The sequence below is a fragment of the Pelodiscus sinensis genome, chromosome 6 (genome assembly GCF_049634645.1).
Source record: "Pelodiscus sinensis isolate JC-2024 chromosome 6, ASM4963464v1, whole genome shotgun sequence".
Lineage (NCBI taxonomy): Eukaryota > Metazoa > Chordata > Testudines > Trionychidae > Pelodiscus > Pelodiscus sinensis.
Genome location: NC_134716.1, coordinates 48,987,192 through 49,008,830, shown reverse-complemented (window position 1 = coordinate 49,008,830; position 21,639 = coordinate 48,987,192). Strand labels below are relative to the sequence as shown.

Here is a 21,639-nt window from a genome sequence, read left to right as displayed (position 1 = left end):
ACTTTCCTACTAAAATGTTAATTTTGTAATTTAAATATAACTGAGGAGTTGAAGTATATATTAGGGTAAATGTGAATTCAAATTATCTGTCCATAATTATCTCATAAATATTAGGACTCTGTGTTTGAAAGAAGTGATGTAGACCACTGGTTCTCAAATTATGAGTTGGGGAGGGAGGGTCATCCATTGGGTTAGTCCTGGGGGAATTCTGAAATTTTGCTATGTCTCCAAATATAACAATTGTAGAATTCCCCCAGGATTAATGGGGTCACCAGGGCTGTCTTAGACTTGCTGGGCCCAGGGCTGAACCCTGAGGCCCTCTCCCTCCAATCAAGGGCAGTGGGGCTCTGGCTTTAGCTCTGGATAGTGGAGCTCAGGTTACAGGCCTCCTGCCCAAGACTGAATTCCTTTGGGCTCCTGCTTTGTCCTCTCTCCCCCCTGCACCTGGGGTTGTGGGGTTCAGATAGGCTCAGAGTTCAGTGCAATGAAGTCTGAGAACTTCTGATGTAGACCACAGATGCATCATTTTGAAGGGTTGTTTTAAAATAAAGTTAAAGAAACAAAAAGAATCTTTTGACAAGCTACAAACATATTAACCTTGTGGAAAATACCTTGACTGAGGAACAGGAAATAGATATCATCTAGAGTACCCTGGGAACCCTGGTAGCTGAAGTTGACACTGTTTGAGCCCTCCTTGAAAAATTAAAATATTCTGTGATTACTGTGGTGCCTGATCATAAATGCTCCTCTCTTTGACCAAAATCCTGTGCATAGGGATAAGTGATCTGGCTTGGATAAAATTACAAGCTTGAGCAGGATCTGAACCAAACCTATTTGAAGATAATTTTGCAGTTTTAATTTTTTTATAACTCCACTTCCTAGTTCTGTCTGGAAGCAATTTAATGCTGCAGGGGTGAATAATCTTGAGGTATTTCCAGCCAGGCCAGAAGCAATATTAGCTGTCTTGAAAGACTGTGTCTGTTATTGCTAGAATTGTAACCCTGTTTTGCAGACTTGGTTGGGTATTCATATGTGAATTTTTGGATACTTTTCCAACTTGTAGAATCGACTGAAGCTCTCTCATTTATCCTGTCTTATTTTTGTCAGCATAGTGCTGTAGAAGGTTTATTGAATCTTTTAAATCCTGATTCATTAAGCATGTCTACTATCTAGTTTCATGACTTATTTTTTAAAAATTTCAGAACATACAGATGGAAGGTTTTGTAAAAATATTCAACTATATTGAAGATATGATCACAGCTTATTTCTTTATATTATTAAAACATTTTAATAGGTGCCATAATTGGACAGAAGGATTCTGGGAATCATTCACAAAGTTAGAAATGACATACTGATGAATGAACAATTTTATAGAATGGGGAATGTGTAGTAACTGCTGTTGCAGACAGAATGCATGAGTTTCTAAAAAATTCAGAAGAAACACGTGTCTGTCTTGTGTTTTACCTATTCTGAAATATATCTGATAGTATCATTTTTTTTGAAGAAAACTTGCACACTTCATTGAGGTGTAGATATGTTAAATCTACATCAAAAGTAGGCAATGAGTTTGCCATACAGAAATAATTTTGAATGTTATCTTATAAATCAAGGACCAGTCTGCCCTGGTCCTTATGTAGGGGAAAAAGTGAAAAGTTTTAGGACTGATTCTTTCTTTTTAACATTGTGCCCCAACAATAAGGAATATGTCGGAGAACTTCAGAGAGCTCAAGGACTACACTCTGTGCACTCCTGGAGGTTCAGATTACTCTGGAGCATGGGTTCCCAAAGTGGGGTGGTGCAAAGAAATTCCAGGGAGGGGAGCAAGGCGATTGAGCCCCATACACCCTGTCAATCCCACCCCAAGTTTTGCTGCTATTTTTTTGGGAGGGTTTCTCAAAAATCAAAAAGGGGGCGTGATGCCGAAAAGTTTGGGAACCACTGCTGGAGGATTACCATCCATTGAGATGGAGGGGCAGTTTATATCTCAGAGCTATAAACTCTTTGAGGCTCTCTGCAGTCTCAGTAAAGCATCTTTGCAACTGTTACACTTGCTTAACAATCTGAAGTTGCTTTTTTGTTTTGTTTTGGTAACCATAACAGCTAAAGACTTAAGATGAGACTCTGAAGAACTGATATCTGTCTGCACCTCTCCTTCCATTATTCAACTGTGCACCCCTCCCTCCTGTTTGTAGGAAGCCACCCCCACCCTTTAGGTAACAGGGAATATACAGACTTTGCAGGCTGAATGCTCCCATTGTGTGCCACAGAGATAGGGGAGGGATTGTTCCTCCTTAGGACCAATCTGCCCCTCAGCTAACTTTGGGATAACTTTGCTCTACACCAGGGGTTCCCAAACTTTTTGACACAGGGATCAGTAAATCCATTCACGAGCTTTTGGAGGACCGGTAGAATTCATTTGCATATTCATTAAGCAAATGACGAATCTGCAAATATGTTATTTTTGGTCCTCCCAAAGCCCACAGGGCCATCTTTAGCAAAGCTTTTGATACGGCCACCCACAACATTCTTACCAGCAAGTTAAGGGAATATGAATTGGAAAAATCGACTGTAATCCAATAAAACCCCGCACCACTACATCATGTATTGAAAAGGGGCTCATTTATTTTCAGAAAGCTGACTCCATCTTTGGAATTTTTTATCCATAGTCTCATTCCGGATGGTGAATGCACCAAGTTCTCTCCATTCTGACACATTGTAGTGCCTTTAAACCGCACTGTCAGCAGTGGGGATATTTAAAAGGCACTGCTTTTACATTTTTATTCAGGATCTGCGTGCACCCTGAACTGTCCCACTCCCCGCTGGCCGATTCCCTTCTCCCCCTGCCCCGGCCTGGGCCAGCCCCGCTGTCCCCACCAGCCGATTCTCTCTCGATCTCTCCTGGCAAGCCCTGCTGCCCTCGCCAGCTCTGCTTCCAACGGCCGGTTCCCCAGCCAGCCCCACTGCTCCCCGCCCCCCCCCCCCAGCCAGCCCTGCTTCCGACGGCCAGTTCCCCTCCCTATCTCCCCCGGGCAGCTCCACTGCCCTGACCCTGCTTCCCTGCGGCCCATATCCAACCCCCTCTCCCTCCTCCACAGCCAGCAATAAGAGCTCACCTGGTAACCCTCACTCTGCCTCTGCCGGGAGCCTGAAACATACGACTGCATCCGCCCAGCCTGCTGAGGGCTTGGGGGACCCGGCACTGCACGGGCAGTCCGGGACACCCTGGCAGCCATGCTGAGGCCCGGTATTTTTTTCCCCGCGGCCTGGTACCGGGCCTATAGTTTGGGAAACGCTGCTCTACACTATCCCTCAGTACAAGCCAGGACCTAAGTGTCACAGCCTGGTCCCAAGGGCATAAATTCACACTACAGTAGAAACTCTCATTAATCTGGAACGCTTAACTCTATGTGCCTGTGAATTCTGATTAAACTATTTCCCTTTCTGTAATAAAGCACAGTATATTATCATAGTTTTTAACAAGAGAAGAAAATTAATTGTTTTGCAAGGCAGAAGTGAGGCAGAACTAAATGGTAAAGGTTTTGCACATTTTTTTTTCTGGGTTGTGATGAGGTTTACTGTCATTTCTTTTTCAAAATTTGGTCTCAATTTTTTTTTTTTTAAAGAAATGCATGTTTGCAACATTTTAAGGGATTAACCACAGTCCTTAGTGGTTTATGCTTTCTTTTTCCTCTCTGCTGTGGGATAAAAAGGGTTTAGAAAGCCTTAATTTTGTGTGGTTAAGTATGTGACATAATCATGTGGTTAATTAGCATTACTGCATAGCTCAGAATATGTAACTTCATTATCATTGTAAACTTGAGTCCACAGACTGACTAAATGTTCAAAGTTAAATTAAAACCATTTAATACTAGACTATATGCATTTCATAAATGTTTGCCACACATCATGCTTTCTCTCCTTCCCTGTCAATCTTGTTTAATCCCCATTTTTACACATTCTGTTCCTTCATTCTAACTTCTCCCTTCTCTTCACATATTTTCTATTTCCACCTTATTATGTATGCCCATTTTCTCTGCCCACTCTCAATTTCACTCTAACCCTTTACCCCCGTCTCCTAGCTTTAGCTTCTAATTTGCTACAGTCAAGAGTACACGTTAATATATGCTTCTTCATCAGTGTGGGCCCTACCATAAAGATAAGAAGACAGTGGAATTGTAGTTCTTGGTTTACCTGTCCATTTGCAGTGTTGGTTCTTGTGATGGGTAGGCACTTCAAGTCACTGAACAGCTGGGAGATGGTTATAGTTGAAACAGTGATGGAAAGATGAATTCTTCAGTCTTATTATGAGGGTTCCATGCTACAATGAAAATAATGGGCTTGGCCCTTAACCCTTTTGAGAGAAGTCAACTTTTTTTTTTTTGCTGTGAATTAATACGGTTGTTTATGAAAAAGTGGAAATTGTGAACTCTCTTCTCCTTTTAGTACATATAATAGTCTGTGCAAGTTTCTTCATACTTTTCTCCCAGTGACTTTGATCTTTGAACTAGCAAGGCCACTGTCTTTGGCAATTCTGAATCAGTTAGGTCAGATCTGGGCTCTTCTGTAAAGGGACTGCCAAGTTATACTGAAACGTGTGGTGGTTTTTATGATTTGAATGAATGTTCAAAATGGACTCCTACATGAGACTACCAAATGTCTTTAATTTAAAAACATAATTTGCAATGGAACCATAAGTCCCAAGGGTAAAAGGCCAGTGCTTTCATTTTTACTACTTAGTCATCATTCCTCCCTCTATAGGGGATTCTTTTTTCACTGTGCAAGGCCTATGGTTTACATTGCCTCTTTAAAAAATGAGTTCAGTTGATTTAATGTTCTGTTTTGTGATGAAGTATCCTGCCTAGGTCATAGTTTAGCTGTTAACAAGATATTTATGAAGTGGTAAAATTTCTCTACTCTGTGGTGAATTTAGTCTCAGGAGTAGGGCAAAAAGTTAGCTGAATAAATACACTTTCAAATTATATGTTAAAATTAAATGCAACAATTTTAATAGTTTAGAACCACTTAAATCAGTTATATTTCTGGAACAGCTCAAAACTATTGTAAGTTGATCTTTGCTGAAGGAAAGGCTGAAACCGTTTCAGTTAGATGAGTAGTGCACAAGGCTGTTCCAGAGAGCAAAGCTTCTGCTTTATAGAACAACTTAAATCCATACCCTTATGCTGTATATAAACTCTGAAACATATTTAAAAATAAGGCCCCATTCTTGAGCTCCTTTCTCTGACAAAGCTCCCATTGACTGACTTATGGGAATATTGTCTAATAATGGACCTGAAATGTTGACTTACAATTAACATTTCTGATTGAGTGCTAGAGGTGGTAGTATTTTTGTGAATGTGTAGCTGTGTGTGTTGGTAGTGATGTTACATTTGTGATAACAGCAGTATGTTCCTTTCCTCTTTGTTTAGTCACTGTTATTTGTATTGTGGTAGTATCTTGGGCAAGGGTGGGGAACCTTTTTTTGGAACGGAGGCCACTGACCCACAAAAAATCAGAACCCCCTGACTGAGAAGGAGAAAGACACTCCCTGCAATACCCTCCCATACCAGAGTCTAGGGGGCCCAGGCTAGTAGATTTTGAGTGTCCCACTCCTGCAGTGAGGCAGAGAAGGGGCTGGAGTGGCAGTGCCGACTCCCCAATGCTTGGGGGAGGAGGCCCTGAGCTTTGGGGACGGGATCCAGGCAAGCTAGGGGCTCCCGGGCTTGAGGTTCCACACACCTGACCTTGGGCTTCACTGTGTTAGGTATTGACCCATAATGAAAGATGATTGCTTCCCATAATTATCTCTGTTAAATCATGAGAGGTTTTTTTGACTTGTCAGCAAAAGTATTGAAACTTAAGCTTGGTTTCAATTCCAGTTGCACCCATGACCAACAGTGGTTTCCCTAAATATTGTTCATATATGTATGAGTGGCCTATAGTAGCTTTCTGCAATCTTCTCCTTCTCTCCCCCCCCCCCCCTTTTTTTTTTTTTGGTATACAGGCAGTCCCCGGGTTACGTACAAAATAGGGACTGTAGGTTTGTTCTTAAGTTGAATCTGTATGTAAGTCGGAACTGGCGTCCAGATTCAGCCGCTGCTGAAACTGACCGCCAGTTCTGACTTACATACAGATTCAACTTAAGAACCCCAAGCGTCCCCAAGTCAGCTGCTGCTGAAACTGATCAGCGGCTGATTCCAGGAAGCCTGGGACAGAGCAACTCTGCCTGGGGCAGAGCAACTCTGCCTCGGGCTTCCTGTAGTCAGCGCTGGTCAGTTTCAGCAGCGGCTGACTTGGGGACGCCTGGGGCAGAGCAGCCGGGGTGCTGCTGGGTTGCTCCAGTAGCACCGCTCCTTGCTCCTTGGTGCTACTGGACCAACCCAGCAGCACCCCAGCTGCTCTGCCCCAGGCGTCCTGATTCAGCCACTGCTGAAACTGACCAGCAGCGGCTGAATCAGGACCTGGGGCAGAGCAGCTGGGGTGCTGCCGGGTTGGTCCAGTAGTGCCCAGAGCGGCGCTGCAGGACCAATTGGCAGCGCCCCAGCTGCTCTGCCCCAGGGTCCACAACAAAAGCCTGGTCTGCAGACCAGGGACACGGGGAGCAGAGCCGCAGCGGCAACGGCAAAGTCTCAGAGGCGCGGGACCCCGCCGCGGCTGCGGCTTCAGTCCCGGTGCCCCTGGTCTGCTGGAGACGGTCTCCAGCAGACCAGGGGCACCGGGAGCAGCTTACGAATGGGGCTTTCTCGCCTCGGAGCTCGCAGGTAGCAATCCGCCACCTCGACCTCCGGGGCGAGAAAGCCCCGTTCGTAAGTGCGGATCCGACGTAAGTCGGATCTGCGTAAGTTGGGGACTGCCTGTATTGGCAAACTTTATTAGATTGCTCTTCTGGGATTTATTGCATTTGAGTGGTGTTTATTGGGGGGAGACTTGCACAGTATTTAATCTGTGTAATTAATTAGCATGGCATATCAAATATGTCTCTTGAGTTTCAGCTCAGCAGAAGCTAGTCTTAGTTTCTTGGAGAGAGGCTGCATGTCTGCTAAGATCCATCTAGTTCAGGTAGAGAAAACTATTTTCTTATAGTTGCTATTTCTGTCTGACTTTGGCAAGTAGTGGACTTCTATATGAATACTTTCTGTAGTGCAATTCCTCCAGTTACTGGGAAACAGCTCTGTTTTATATTTTGGCTCGCATAATTATACCTTAGACTTAAAAAGGGAAATTTGTTTTCCAGTTCTGTTTTTGCAATAGGAATGAGATCTTACTCAATTTCCAGGTTCATTGAACCAGCAAAGTGGTGAGAATGGCCATGAACCAAGCCAAACCTTGCTTGTAGATTTAAAGGATTTGATCGTGAGGGCTCGGGAGGTAGATGGGGAGAGTGCATTTGTTTGAACATGGACTTTTTTTCCCAAATTTCAGGGCCCAGGAATAATTTCCGACAGAAATTTGTCCCTGACCTCTGGTCCCCATTGACCTGCATTTGAAAGACATGACTTCATAAACTGTTTTGAGTTTATATTTTGTCTTTAAACTACTTTGTCACTTATAGCTAACACCTCATTAATGTTCCTATATTATTAGTGCCTCAAATAATGTAGCTTTGCTAATGTCATATCAAACTGAAGGGAAGATTCATATTTTTGCTTGGAAAATGAAGCTCTCTAATTGAACAGTAGTCAGTTTTTTCTATACAGGCAGTCCCCGTGTCTCCCTGGTCTCCAGCAGACCAGGGAGAGGAAGCAAAGCGGCGGAGCACGCGGACAGCCCAGATGCTGCCCCCGTGCTCCGCGGCTTTGCTCTGCTTTGCTTCCCGTCTCCCTGGTCTGGAGACGGGGAGCAAAGCAGAGCAAAGCCGCGGAGCCTGAGGGCAGCAGGACAGCCACGGCGCGTCTGGGCTGTCCCGCTGCCCCCGTGCTCCGTGGCTTTGCTCCGGACGCCTGGGGCAGAGCAGCTGGGGCGCTGCCGGTTGGTCCCGTAGCACCGCTCTGGGCGCTACTGGACCAACCCGGCAGCACCCCAGCTGCTCTGCCCCAGGCGTCCTGATTCAGCCACTGCTGGCCAGTTTCAGCAGCGGCTGAATCAGGACGCCTGGGGCGGAGCAGCTTGGGTGCTGCTGGGTTGGTCCAGTAGCGCTGAGGAGCGGTAGCGCTACTGGACCAACCCAGCAGCACCCCAGCTGCTCTGCCCTAGGTGTTCCCAAGTCAGCCGCTGCTGAAACTGACCAGTGGCTGACTACAGGAAGCCCCTGCCCCGGGCTTCCTGGAATCAGCTGCTGATCAGTTTCAGCAGCAGCTGACTTGGGGATGCCTGGGGTTCTTAAGTTGAATCTGTATGTAAGTCGGAACTGGCATCCAGATTCAGCCGCTGTTGAAACTGATCAGTTTCAGCAGCGGCTGAATCTGGACGCCAGTTCCGACTTACATACAGATTCAACTTAAGAACAAACCTACAGTCCCTATCTTGTACGTAACCCGGGGACTGCCTGTACATATATTTCTCAGTTATTCCTTTCAGCCTGTCAAATATACAATTTAAACAAAAACTGGTCTGGTAGCACTTTATATAGACTAACAAAACATACAGATGCTATCATGAGCTTTCATGGGCACAGTCCACTTCTCTGGTCATCTGAAGAAGTGGGCTATGCCCACGAAAGCTCATGATACCATCTATATGTTTTGTTAGTCTATAAAGTGCTACCAGACCAGTTTTTGTTTAAGTTTATCCTGTACAGATTAACTCGGCTACCCCCTGAAGCTTCTAAATATACAACTGTTGGGACTGGTCTTGTGCAGGGCAATGAATTTTTGAATCCCATATTAAACGGAGTCATTTATGTAAGTGTCCTCTGCATGTCTAGCCATAGCAGATGGTAGAATCATACCGTCTGTAAACTATTGTTGGCTACACTTCTCAACCTCCTCTCCTGCTGCTTCATCAGGTGTAGTGTGGAAGGCCAACACCTCTATTGGACATTTCCATTTGTATTTTGGGGTCCTTCCTCCCTGTCCTCCATGATAGAAAAATGCACGGAGATAATTTTTTCTCTTTGCTAAATATGAAAGCAAATTTTACCATTTGTGATTAAACCAGATTATTTTGGTGAACATATATTACTTTATTGCGCACATAATAAACTTTTAAAAGTATGAAAAAGTACTAACCAGAGACAATATTACTTTATAAAATTGGAACTGAAAGGGTTTTTACCTGCCAAGAGTTGAGTCTGGATTTCTGTGATACTTTGTAGAACCTAAAACAGAGCAGGAGTAACAGTCTTCACACAACTTTATTTGCCACGTCAAGATATCACATGCACCTAAGTACTTTGGACTTAAATAACACTGTTCAGCCCCCCTCCCCACCAAATCCAAAGAGCTCATAGAATGTTACAAATATTACCTAAATCTTCAAATGCTGTGCCGTAGTACTGTAGTGTAGCTACTTGCTACAGTGACAGAAGGGTTTTTCTTTCACTGTAGTAAATCCATCCCCTTGAAAGGGGATAGAATTCTTGTGATAATCAAGCAGCGTCTGTACCAGGGGCTTAGGTTTGGTTTAAGTATGGTCTGATCTACACGTCACAGTTAGGTCATTGTGACAAAATTATGCCTGTACACTACACAGTATACCCATGTCCTGCCAATGTAAATGTTATGCTACGTGGATATAACTCCACTTGGACAAGAAGTGCAGTGCTTATGTCAGTGAAGTTAGGGAGATTCACTATCTGTGTAGACACTGCATTATATACACTGGATGTTTTGTCAATTTCATGGCTTCATGTTAGAATTGTGAAATTGACAAGAAAGCTGGGTAGCAACATCTAGGTTGCTTCTAGCTCCTCACGCTAGTGGGGATACACCTGTCCAGCTACTCTGAGAGGTGAGAAGCCTGGGTGTCTGTTTTCTGTTGCTTCTGGCTGAGAGGCAAGAGCCTGGTAAAGCAGCTGGGCTTCTGGTAAAGAGTTGTATGGAGCCAAGAGAATTTGCATATCTTCTTCCGATCGCATTTTTGAAAGAGTATCTTTTGAAACTGAAAATAGTCTGGACGCAGTTTTTTCAGAAAAAAACCTTTTTTCAAAAAAACACCCCACGTCAACCTCCTTCTTTTAGGAAGAGTGTTTTCCGAAAAGGATTTTTTTCGAAAAAACTGCGTCCAGGCTACTTTTATTTTTGAAAAATCCTCTTTCAAAAATGCAATTGGAAGAAGATATGCACGTTACCATGGAATTTGCATATCCTCTTTCAAAAGATTAGTATAGTTTAGACGTACCGTTGGTGAGGTTACACTCCACCAACAGAAAGAAGGTGTTGTGGACATCAGCCACACTGGAGTAGTTAGGGCAGTTGACTGTAAGTCAACCTAATGTAGATCAACTTGTAGTATAGATGTTCCTGTACTTTTCAAGGGTGTGAATTTTTCAAACCCTGGGTGACACAGCTAGTTTGACACAAGTTTTAAGTGTAGACCAGGCCTCAATTTCCACAACCATAGAACTGGAACAGTACTAGGTAACTAGAGAGCCTGAGGCAGATAGGCTAAGTTAGCAGACCAAAACACCAGAGAAGTTTTGTGAAGGCCATGATTAGAACTTGGATTTTTCTGATATCCAGTCCTGTATTTAAAAGCAGTTCTTATGTTACCACACAATATGATCCAATGTGTATTTTGTTTTGAGATATGTTTGTAAATCTCAAGAACTCAGTCTTGCATCTGTGGAGGAGAATAATGAAACTTCCATAGACTTAAGCTGGGGCCCTAATTCTGAAATGTAATGATGAAATGTTTTAAACAAGTTCACAACATGAATTCTTTTCTTTAACTGTTTTCCACTAGAAATAAAACAGCTTAGTTTTATTTGGTGGTATGTGTTGTGTTTTTTTTTTTTGTTTGTTTTTTTTGCCATTGCAAAACTACAAAGATTGGCTTTCAGCCTGGTTAATTCACTTGGGCAGTTTCTGCTTGGAGAATTAATAAGTTTTTGTCAGACATGTCCCAATAAAAAAGGAATGTACTATGGCCTTGTGGATTGCTGTGGATTGTTAAAATAAATAATAATAAAGGTTACTAAAGGGAAAAAAAGCCAAAAGAAACAATTTGATTAGAGATTGGCAACTTCATAGGTGTTATAGGAATCGTTGCATGCATTTGATAAGTAGGAAAAAATTAATAAAATTGTAAATGACCCCCCCAAAGACCCGGCTTGGGCATTGAATAACATTGGAAGGTTATAAATCTTCTAGTTTCTATTGATAAATTTTTCAAATAATTTTGCACTTAAATACAGCAAGGGAAATGCAGGGACTGTCTAAGTATGATTTGACATAAGCTAGCCTCTTATATGCACACAGGCATGTAATATATTAATGGATGAGCTTGTAAAAGGTACAAAATAAGAGAATAACAAACTAAAATGCTAAAATAAAAATCTTTGAACTAGAAGTTCCTGTTGTTTTAACTTAAATAGAGGAGAGAAAAAAATGACTAGTGCAGATAATGGTGAATTTATTTCATGAAAAATTTGGTCACGGGAAGTGTGAAATGTAAAAAATTTTGACGTATTTAAACCGTGTAGCAGTGCAGTATTTGATGAGGGTTAATAGATTCTCCAGCCAGAAGGGATCATTGTGATAATCTGGTTTGATCTCCTTCATGCATTACAGGTTGTTTGTAATCAGTGCATCATTTTTCATTTTCATCAGTGTTAAGAATTTAAGCTCCCACGCTGATCTTTTGAAAGTGTTATGCAGATTTCCTTTAAGGATGAGGACTGAGAGGTTAGATAGAAAGCTTGTTTACACTGGCCAGTTACTGCTCTGTAACTTTCTCACTTGAAGGTGTGAAAAAACACTCCCTCACCCCCCCCAACCAGACTGCAGCAACTTACAGTGCTGTAAAGCACTGGTGTGAACAGATTCTAGTGCTGTTAGCTACTCCCTTTGTGGAGGTGGTTTACCTACCGTGCTGGAGAGCATGTTGGTGTTTTCCCCATGTTTGGTGTTTGACCCCACTGCTGTGTTAAAGTACTATCGCTGCAGTGCTTTAAATGTGAAAGTGTAGACAAAGCCACACAGTGATTGTTTTGTGATGTGTGTTTATCTATAGGTAACGTGATGTTTCTTTTACAGTTTTCCTGTGTGAGCTCACTTGAGAACATAGTGATTGTCTGGTTCACCCACATCATTGCTCTTTATATCCTTTTAGTTTTTTTAGTCAATGTTGTGGGGAACCAAGCCAAATGTCTGACATAAGTCTGTTATGTCAACTAGGGATGTAAAATGTTGGCCCTGCTCCTAGGGTAAAATTATACTGCAGAGCCTGCAGTGAAGCTGGCTCCCCAGTAGCCAGTGTGTAACCTGTGTTTGGGGGGAGAAGGTGAGGTTGGGGTGGTGGGTAGGAGGGAGAAGGGAGGAGGTGGCAGCCCCTGCCTGCACTGGGTTCTGTGGGGCTAGGGTGGGGTGGGGAGCTGCTCCAGTCCATACTGGTTAACCATTTACATCCCTAATGTCAACATTATTACCTTTACCAAACCAAGTTGTAATCTTATAAAAAATGAAGTTAGTTTGACTTAATCTATTTTTCATAAACCCATGTTGATTGGCATTGATTCTATTACCTCAATTCTTTTTTAATCAAATCCTGTATCAGCCACTCCATTATCTTGACCAAGATTGATGTACAGGTAATGGAAATATAGTACTGGTAATAAAAAAAGGGGGAGATGGATCTAGTCACAGATATCTAGAGTTTTTATGCCTGCAGAATAAATTAATATTAATTATGGATGAAAAACTGCTTTATTGGGGGAAAACAAAAATACTGGAGCAAAATTGGTTTATTCATAAATCGAGCTGAAATCAACAATCATTCTGAAATGTCCGAGCCACAGAACTACTCTTTTAAATCTGTTTTGTAACGAGAAAAACAGGAAAAGATAAAGCAATTAGAAATAATGGAAATTTTGTAATTATAGTTGTATTGAAATAGTTGGGGAAAAAACTGAATATTTTTCAGATGGATGGCTGCTAGCTGTTAGTATGTCTCTCAGCTAATTGCTTCAAGTCATGCAGGTCAGGGAGAATTGTCGTGGTACTGTTTTTTTCTTTCTGAAAACAGAACAATGCTGGCATTTCTTACTTCTAGAAAAGCAATAAAATTTACTAGCTCAGTGGTTTTCAATGTGTGGTCGACAGATCCCGGTGGGTCCACAGACTATGCCTAAGATTTATAAAGGGGGCTGCAATTCCATTTGACACTTTGTAGGTATACTAGCTCGTGATTGGGTATTTCAACTGCTCTCGCTCAATGTCCTGGCAGCAGAGGGCTCTATGATCCCCAGTGAAAGAGAAAAGGAAGTATTATCTGAGGAAAGATGGCTGTAGGCTCAGGAGATGGTCAGAAGCTACAAGAGAGTATGAACTGTAGCCTAAATATTGGAACTGTAGGGCAGAGAGCCAAACAAATGCACCCTGTTGTCCGCACAAGGCCATCAATAGCTGAAGCAGGAGAATACAGAAGCAGATGGCAGGTAGGAAAGTAGTATGGAGGGGTTACACTGAAATTGTTACATTTATACCAAGTCAAAGAGGTGTGGGTGGAAGGTTGGGAGTCCAGTCTGCCTGTATAGTATTATATCTCCCTGTACAGTATGCAGCTGAGGGTATGCAGTATGCCCATGCCCCCCTTTTGCTTCTGGGGCAAGATGGCAGAGCAGGGTGAACCTCAGGCCAAGGAGAGGTGAGGTCAGGGTGATACCCTGAGCCATAGGCCCCTGCCAGTAGGGAAGATGGTTCTGGCCCAGGTGGTGTCTGTAGAGAGTTGTATCAGGCTGGAGAGTGTCCGCAAAGCTGGCTGGTGCCAGGTCAAGCTGAGGGAGCTTGTCAATGGGATGTGAGGGGCCTGAAGCCATCTGCAGTTCTGGGTGGAGTAGATGATGTGGGGAGCTGGGTAAGAGTGGCCACCTAAACAGTTGGGAGCAAGGAAGTGGGACAGCATGGGCTCTATAGGGAGTCACTGCTTATTCCCTTGGGCTACCTCCAGCTCTCTCACTGCCCCTGTCTTCCTCCCATTGCCTCCCAACTCCTCTCTGTTGAGTAGGTAAATTGCCCCACTCATCTCAGAGTTCACAGGTCATCACCGTCCTGCCTCATTTCCCTTCCTTAATAAAACTCTGGGTATCCCACCCTTGTTACTCATGTGCTAGACCGCCCAATGACTGACGTAGAAACTGTTCTAATTGTGTGTTGTGTTAGGGTGTTTGTGCCTTCTGCTTTGCCATCTTTAACAAAACAACTCTTTGTTCAAAATGTAAATGTTGATGGGAATTCCTGTAGAATGTAGCAGTTGGAGTGCTTGCAAACCCCACATCTGGGCTCTCTGTACACAGAGCACACTACAGTCATCACAGGGGAATGGTGTACCATGGCACCTATAGCATAATGCAGCGGCTGTCAAACTTTTTGGGCTCTGGAGCCCTTTACATGCGTAAAAATTTATACGGAGCCCCAGCAGTCCACTGATTGTATGTGTTGTACCTATCAATGTTTCCAGTTTGTCAACCTCGCGAAGCCTCTGGAGATGTCTCGCAGAGCCCTGGGGCTCCACGGAGCACAGTTTGAGAAACACTGGCATAATGGAATCATGATAATACTGGGGCTACCTTGAAGGAAGAACTTGTTCAAAATGAGACGGAATATTTTTCTGATGAGTTTACAAGGAGGTCGGTTGTACCTTTATTGTAGAACAAAGCAACAGATGTGTTTTTCACAGAATTGTCCTGCCATGCCATTCACTCACATGGTAAAGTGGCTTTTTCATACTGCTGACCACAAAAGGAGCAATAGTCTATAACAGAAAATTCGCCCTTCAATTTTCCTTTTTTTTGTTTTTTGTTCTGCATCAATGGACATAGCTAGAGCGTGAGAGCTGTTCCTTTACAAAACAAATGTTTTATGGGTTCAGAATGATATTTTTTAAAATATGGGCTGGAGCTTCAGCTGGTGTAGATTAATGCATAGTATGGTTCCATTGAAGTCAATGGAGTTACACTGATCTGCACCAGCTGAGAATCTATCACTACGCTGAAAAAAAAATTTTTTGAGCCTTTTAAAGTTGACAGATGATTTTTTTCATTGCTGAGAATGTTTTAGATAATAAGGTCTGACGTTAGGCCAATTCACATCCCACGGGAGTTATCAGTAATGCAGTAAATAACATTCTTTTAGCTGTGGATCAAGGTAAAGTGATTGATTTTTTTATTCTCAAGCTTTTTTTATCCTTTTGAAATTGCCTGTTACTAGTCCTCCATTGTACCGTTCTTGTCTTTCTATTAACATTTATTTGAGAGGTATGAAGATGATATCATTTGGTTTCCTTATTTCCAGTCTGTTCATCATTGGCCCAGTTCTTTGCAAGTGAATATTAAAAAAATAAGATATTTAAATGCCCAAGAATAAAAAAGAAAATCAAATTATTCCTAAGCAAATGCTTTAGAAGATCTTTAGAGTCTATTGGACAAAATTTCTGGCAATTCTCAGTAGAGCAAACAGGAGTAAAGCATCAAATATGATAAGAAAATGATGATAGACATATTTAGGACATACTTTAAGGACATACCTTTTTTAACTTTGTCAAGTGATGATGTGGACGTTACCTGCAGAGAGAAAGAGGATGACCTAAAAAAACATTGTGCAGAAAGAATATATATAGAAACAAAATTTATCAACCTGATACTCAGAAGTCTAAACAGACCAGCAGAAGACCAAAGAGAGAGATTCCATCTTTATCTTCCACCTAGGAAGACCAGCAAAATCAGCACTTTGTACTTCTTTGGAAGGTCCTCAGTGGCAGAAAGTCTTCAATATTGGAAAAAGGGAATGGTAGCAAATCTACTTTGAATAAAGACTGTGTTTTGTTAAGTTGGATCTAGCCATTAGAAAGCATAATTTTTCTTCTGTTTTGTTTGTAAACATTTTTGTTGTTAACTCATATACAGTAAAACTCCATTAGTCCGGCATCCAATGCTCCGGGACTCCTGATGGTCCGGCACCATCAGGAACCCAGATATGCTGGGGCAGCCGGACAGGCTTCCCCCATTCAGCTGCTGCTGAAACTGACCAGCAGCTGAATCAGGGAAGCTGGGAGCAGAGCAGCTGGGGTGCTGCCCGGTTGGTCTCGTAGTGCTGCCCCTTGGGGCTGCAGGACCAACCCGGCAGCACCCCAGCTGCTTTGCCCGAGGCGTCGGGATTCAGCCACGGCTGAATCGGGGACCCCTGGGGCAGAGTAGCTGGGGTCCTGCCGGGTTGGTCCCGCAGCCCCGTCTTTTGGCGCTGCGGGACCAAGCCGGCAGCACTCCAGCTGCTCCGCCCCAGGCGTCCCCAAGGGCAGCTGGGGTGCTGCCGGGTTGGTCCCGCAGCCCCGAGGGGCAGCGCTACGGGACCAACCGGGCAGTACCCCAGCTGCTCTGTCCCAGGCGTCCCCAAGAGCAGCTGGAGTGCTGCTGGGTTGGTGCCATAGCGCTGCCCCTCGGCGCTGCGGGACCAAACCAGCAGCACCCCAGCTGCTCTATTGCAGGCATCCCTGATTCAGCTGCTGCTCAAACTGACCAGCAGCAGCTGAATCAGTGACACCTGGGGCAGAGCCGGACTATCGTAAGGGGGGGCTATGAAGGGTCTGGGGTGGCATCCCCTCCCACCCTACTCCAGACCTCTCATGGCCCCCCCTTCTGATAATCTGGCACCCCCTGGGTCCTAAAGGTGCCAGATTATCGGAAGTTTACTGTACTTCAATTCACTTAAAACATCTTTTTGGTTCTCTTTTTGATTAATCTTGTTTTCCTTTTAATCTATAGCAACTCTGTGCTGTGTTTTGAACTGAAGTGGTTTTCAGTGCTAATTGAAGTAATAAGTTGTGCTTTTGTCTCTCTATGAGCAAGGGACCTTATTAATATCTGAGTATTCTAGGAGAGGGCTGGACTCTTCAACGTAGATGGTTTTGGGGGAAATATGGGACTCGAGTATGTTGGTATCAACCCTGCAAGAAATAAAGCAAGGCTGGTGAAGACTGCTGTTGTGTTATAGCAGGGGTCTCCAAACTGTGGCCCGCGAGGCCCTCTCATCCGGCCCGTGGAGACCTTTTTGTCTGGCCCCACCTTCCGCGTGCCGGTGTGACGAGGCGACCCCCGCCCGTCCCTGGGGCGCCGCCGAACGGGCCCTTCTTGCCGTGGGGGGGCCCTGTCAGGGGTGTGCGGCGTGTACTCACGCCGCGCCGGGGCCGGAGAAGCGGGCCGCTCCGCTGACAAGCGGCCGCGCAGCGGCAAACGGCGGGGGTTAGCACGGGCAGCGTTCCCCCGCCCAGACTGACAGGGCAGCCGGCCAATCGGGGGCAGGATGGGCGGTGGTGGTAACGCCCGCCCGGCGACGTGCGGGGGAACGTGAACCCTGGCGGGAACTTTAAAAAGGTGACCCCTTCCGCCCGGGGGGGGGGGGAAGGAGTGAGCGGTGGCAAGCAGGAGGGGAGGACAGCGTGCAGAGGAAGGGGAGAGCAGGGGGAAAAGCCCCCCCCCCTTCTCAGGAGTCCAGACCCGATGGCCACCCAGACGGCAGGACCAGCCCCGGCGGGAGGGGTGGGCGTCTGGATATACGACCGTCAGCCTGACGGACGAATCAAAGGTGACCGCCCCACGGTGGGGGGAGGTAGAGGGTCACACGAGGAGGGAAAGGAAGCAGCCCAGGGCAGAACTCGTTAGAGTTGGCGGGCTGACAAGTTACGGCAGGAGCCCCGTCAGCCGGACCAGAGCCAGCTGGTTCCGTGTCCTTAGGGCCCTGGGCTGGGGCCCGTGAGTGAGGGTGGGCCCGGGCCCCCCTTTCCCTCCCCTTCAGCACTGGAGGGAATGCATGGTCAGAGTACCGGCCGCGCTGCGACAGAGGGCGCAATAGGCAACTGAAATTCCCCGTCGTGAAAGCGGCCACCGAACTGCTGTTTGATAGTTAATGCGGCCCTCGGGCTGAAAAGTTTGGAGACCCCTGTGTTATAGGATAGTTTCTGGCATGAGAGTGCTGAACAAGGACTGCATAGCTCATAAACATTCAGTGAACTGTATGCTTGGTTGCTAGCGTCTTCGGCTGTGAGCTACAACAGCAGAGCATTTCAGGCCCTGTATTTACAGTACAGGCGGTGACAGAATTTCTTACTTGTTTGGGTAGAACTCGCAAACAAGACACTCTACCTTTGTTGGATATATTGTTTTCAATAGTTGTGACTTTCACGATTAACTGTAAGAATATCAGGGATAAATCAAGCTTTCATTTTGCCTCAATGCTGCAGGAATGAGAAATGATTCCTGCCTTAAAATATATTTAAATTTCAGTAGTTAGCACTTGTTCAGATTTCAGTCTTTGAAGTTTTGATGGGTAAATTATTTTTGAGAGCCTTATTAGCATTTAAGCTTAAATTCCTGTTAATGACAACATATAAACACCTTCATATATATCTCATGATTTTTGATAGACTGTATTTAAAAATGACAGATAAGCTGAAGTGGTATGGGTTGAGATCTATGAGACGCCCTTGTTGCAATAGATGTGTGACCTGAAGCCTCATATGGCCTCCGGATTTGCAACAAAACAGTTATTAAAAAGTAGGGATGTAATAGTGGTTAATAGCTGGTTAAACGATTAACCGATAAGCAGATGCTTATTGGGTTAATGCTACTGGCTACATGCAATCCCCTACTCCTCCGTAGCTCTTCATTAAAAGTATTTTGGGAGCCAGTGCGCGAGCACGCTGCCTCAGTCCCAGCTTGTGCTGAGTCCAACAGTTACCTCCTTTTTGGCTCTCCACTTAAAGAGCTTGAGAGCACTGCAGCGGGGGCAGCTGTTGGACCCAACATAAGCTGCAATTGAGCCAGCGTGCATCTCTTAAGCTCTTTTAAATGCAGAGCTGCTGATTGGCGACACGATAACCAAATTACATGCTTCCTAACATCCCTAATAAAAGGCGCGCACACACAAAAAAAACCTGGTTGGTTAATCAAGTGGCACGAATGTCCTATTTGTGTTTAAAAAAAACAAAAAAACCACCAACAACCCCAAAACTGAAACACTTAGTACCAGTGAAGAGGCCAGTCTAGTTCTGAGATGTTCACTTGCAGCTATCTTGGGGTCTGGTTTCACCAGGTAGCCAGCCAATGCTCAGTCTGACAGTCTGTAAAGGCAGAAGTTATTAATAATGTCTGGAGTCCAAGAAAAAGCTTAGTTTCTAAACAGTCTTTAGTACCCTTCCTTGGATTACTACGAGAAATAAATGAAGAAAGAATTGCATGTAAATTTTCTCACTAGTCTTCTGCTTCCAAGGTTCTGAACTAGTGCACCTGTCTGTTGCTTCTTTCAACTCTGTACATTTTTTACCATTCACTGTTTTTGTCCCTCTATTTAAACACCCAAAAACCCGAGAGCATGGTTGTTTTCTTTTATCCATTCTTCCTGATAGTTATTGCTTTGGTGTCTTTCTTTTTTTTCTTTCCATTCAAGAGTTGTTCTTTTGTTTTAAACTTAAAATCCCCTCTGAGCCAGAAAACTGCTGGTGCTGGTTTTGATACTGAATGACTGCAGTCTTGGGCAAGCATACTGTACTCAGTTTAACTGCCTGTGTAATAGGGATAATGCTTCCTTAATCTCAGCAGGAGGAGATGAATTGTGAAGTGCTTTGAAGATAGTCTAGAGAAATGATTATTTATAATATCTGTAATTCCTTTTCTTACTTAACTGGCCCATTTGCATCTCCCCCTTTAATTCTGATTTCTCTTTCTATATTTCATAGGGGTACCTCTTAATTACATATTGGAAAGTAGAAATACTTATACTTGAGTCCTCTGCTCTGTTAATTGCCTCGAATATCCTTGCTTGAGTTGCCAAGTTGCCCTTTGTAGAATATAAGCAAGGGCCCTGTCAGCCAACTAGCTACTTCTAAATGGATAGCCAGATTGGTGTATTGTGTAGTAATTATACTAATCTTTGGCTGCACACAAGAGAGGAGTTTATTTGTGGGAGTTTTTTTTTCTCTTTCCTTCTCAGTGGGCAGTGTATAAAGAGATGAAGAGCTGTGTTGAAGAACAAGGAGACACTATGTCTCCATTCGTATAAAAGATGAGATATTCTGATACAGCTACTGAGTGCAATGGAAAAACTCTTGCTAATTTTTATGTGGTTGAAGCTCCTAAGCATGTACATTATGCAGTAGAGTTAAACTTAAATAAAAGTGGTTTGATTTTTAGCTTAACTGAAATTTACCCTTGTCATCTAGTGGGGAAAGTGCGCATGTGAGAATTTCAGGAAGTATTGGTTAGGCTTCTAAATTTCTTTCCCACTTTGCATCATCGTTGGAAGAATCTTTCTGCTAACGCAAATTATTGTGGGTATTGTCATTTCTTCACATTCTCACCATCAAGGGGACCGTTCCAAGTTATGTTAGAGAACACTTTAAACTTTTATTGCTTGTTCCGGTTAAACTCTATCTTTTCTCATTACATTTATAACGGTAATTTTCTGTTCTGAGTTGATGTTGTTAAATCAGGGCCTAGAACTTTATCCCTGTATGTTTAGGCTTACTTGGAACTCCATCTGCACTGGTTCTCAGCCAGTTGAAAGTTCCAAGTGGATGCAATTTAATAACTCTTGTGCTGCTTTGATTTGCTTTCTATACCATCTGGTCTATGTCTCTGGATTTTTTTTTTAAGGATAAAAAGTATTTTTCAAATAATATTTTAAGCTATAGGCATGCCATCTGAAAATTTAGGTTGCTGTGAAATTTACCAATGCAATATGTTTTCAGGGATGGGGACTCTCTATTGGGGGGGGGGGGGGAGGAGGAGAAGGGGGAAGAAAGAACATGAACTGTAGACAGGTAGGAATGGCAGGAATGCTGTGCACAATAAAGACATCTGTTCTCTAGGACTGGAGTATGATTTAAACACCTTTATAAAAGTGAGATTATTTAATAGTATTGAGATCTTCTGGACTGCCCTCCACTGTTCTGTTCCTGGACTTTGTAACATATTTAATTATGGGGGGAGGATGGCAAGAATCCTCTTATTTTTGCAATTTAAAATCTTTCCAAGCATTGCAGAGCTGAAAGCTAAGCTTGTGATCTATTAGCTGTTTTAAATTATACTCAGTTGTAGTTTCTCTATAAAATGTAATGACAACATGGTATAATGTTGCCTAGCTTTCACCACATGAGCATAGGTGCTGACTTTTCCTCTAGCTGAGGGGTGGTGATCAATTCTGCTCCAGGCCCAGAATCCATTCTACAACTTTCCCCAAACCCCCATCCCTGCCCTGCATGCTCCCCCAAAAGCACCTGTGCCCATCCCTTTCCCTTGTCCCCTGGAGCTTTATGAACACTGTGAATCAGCTGTTTGCGGTGCTCCAGAGCCTTGGGAGGATGGGTGAGGAGTTGGTCAGTGGAGGTACCAGCGAGCATGAGGGAGGGGGGTGATGGGAAGAGCAAGCTTGACTGCTGGAGGGATCTTGGCACCCACTAATATTTTCCCTGTGGGTGCTCCAGAGTCCGAGCACCCACAGAGTTGGTACCTATGCATATTGGCATCTGTTCACCAGGAGGTTTAGTAAGTTGCAC

The 21,639-nt window shown here is 44.0% G+C and overlaps 1 protein-coding gene and 1 long non-coding RNA gene across 6 annotated transcripts in view; one reads left to right on the top strand and one right to left on the bottom strand.

The window, feature by feature from the left end:
• LOC112547263 (uncharacterized) overlaps nucleotides 1-9,540 on the bottom strand; it is a 31,580-nt gene extending 22,040 nt beyond the window's left edge. For all 4 annotated transcript variants that reach the window (XR_012904740.1, XR_003090999.2, XR_003091000.2 and 1 more), the window contains exons 1-3: nucleotides 9,403-9,540; nucleotides 9,211-9,253; nucleotides 4,192-4,318 (exon numbers count right to left, since the gene is read on the bottom strand). This is a non-coding gene — a long non-coding RNA (uncharacterized LOC112547263). The remainder of the gene's footprint in view (nucleotides 1-4,191; nucleotides 4,319-9,210; nucleotides 9,254-9,402) is intronic.
• Nucleotides 1-21,639, top strand: part of ROR2 (receptor tyrosine kinase like orphan receptor 2) — a 216,115-nt gene that overhangs the window by 19,164 nt on the left and 175,312 nt on the right. The window lies entirely within an intron of this gene.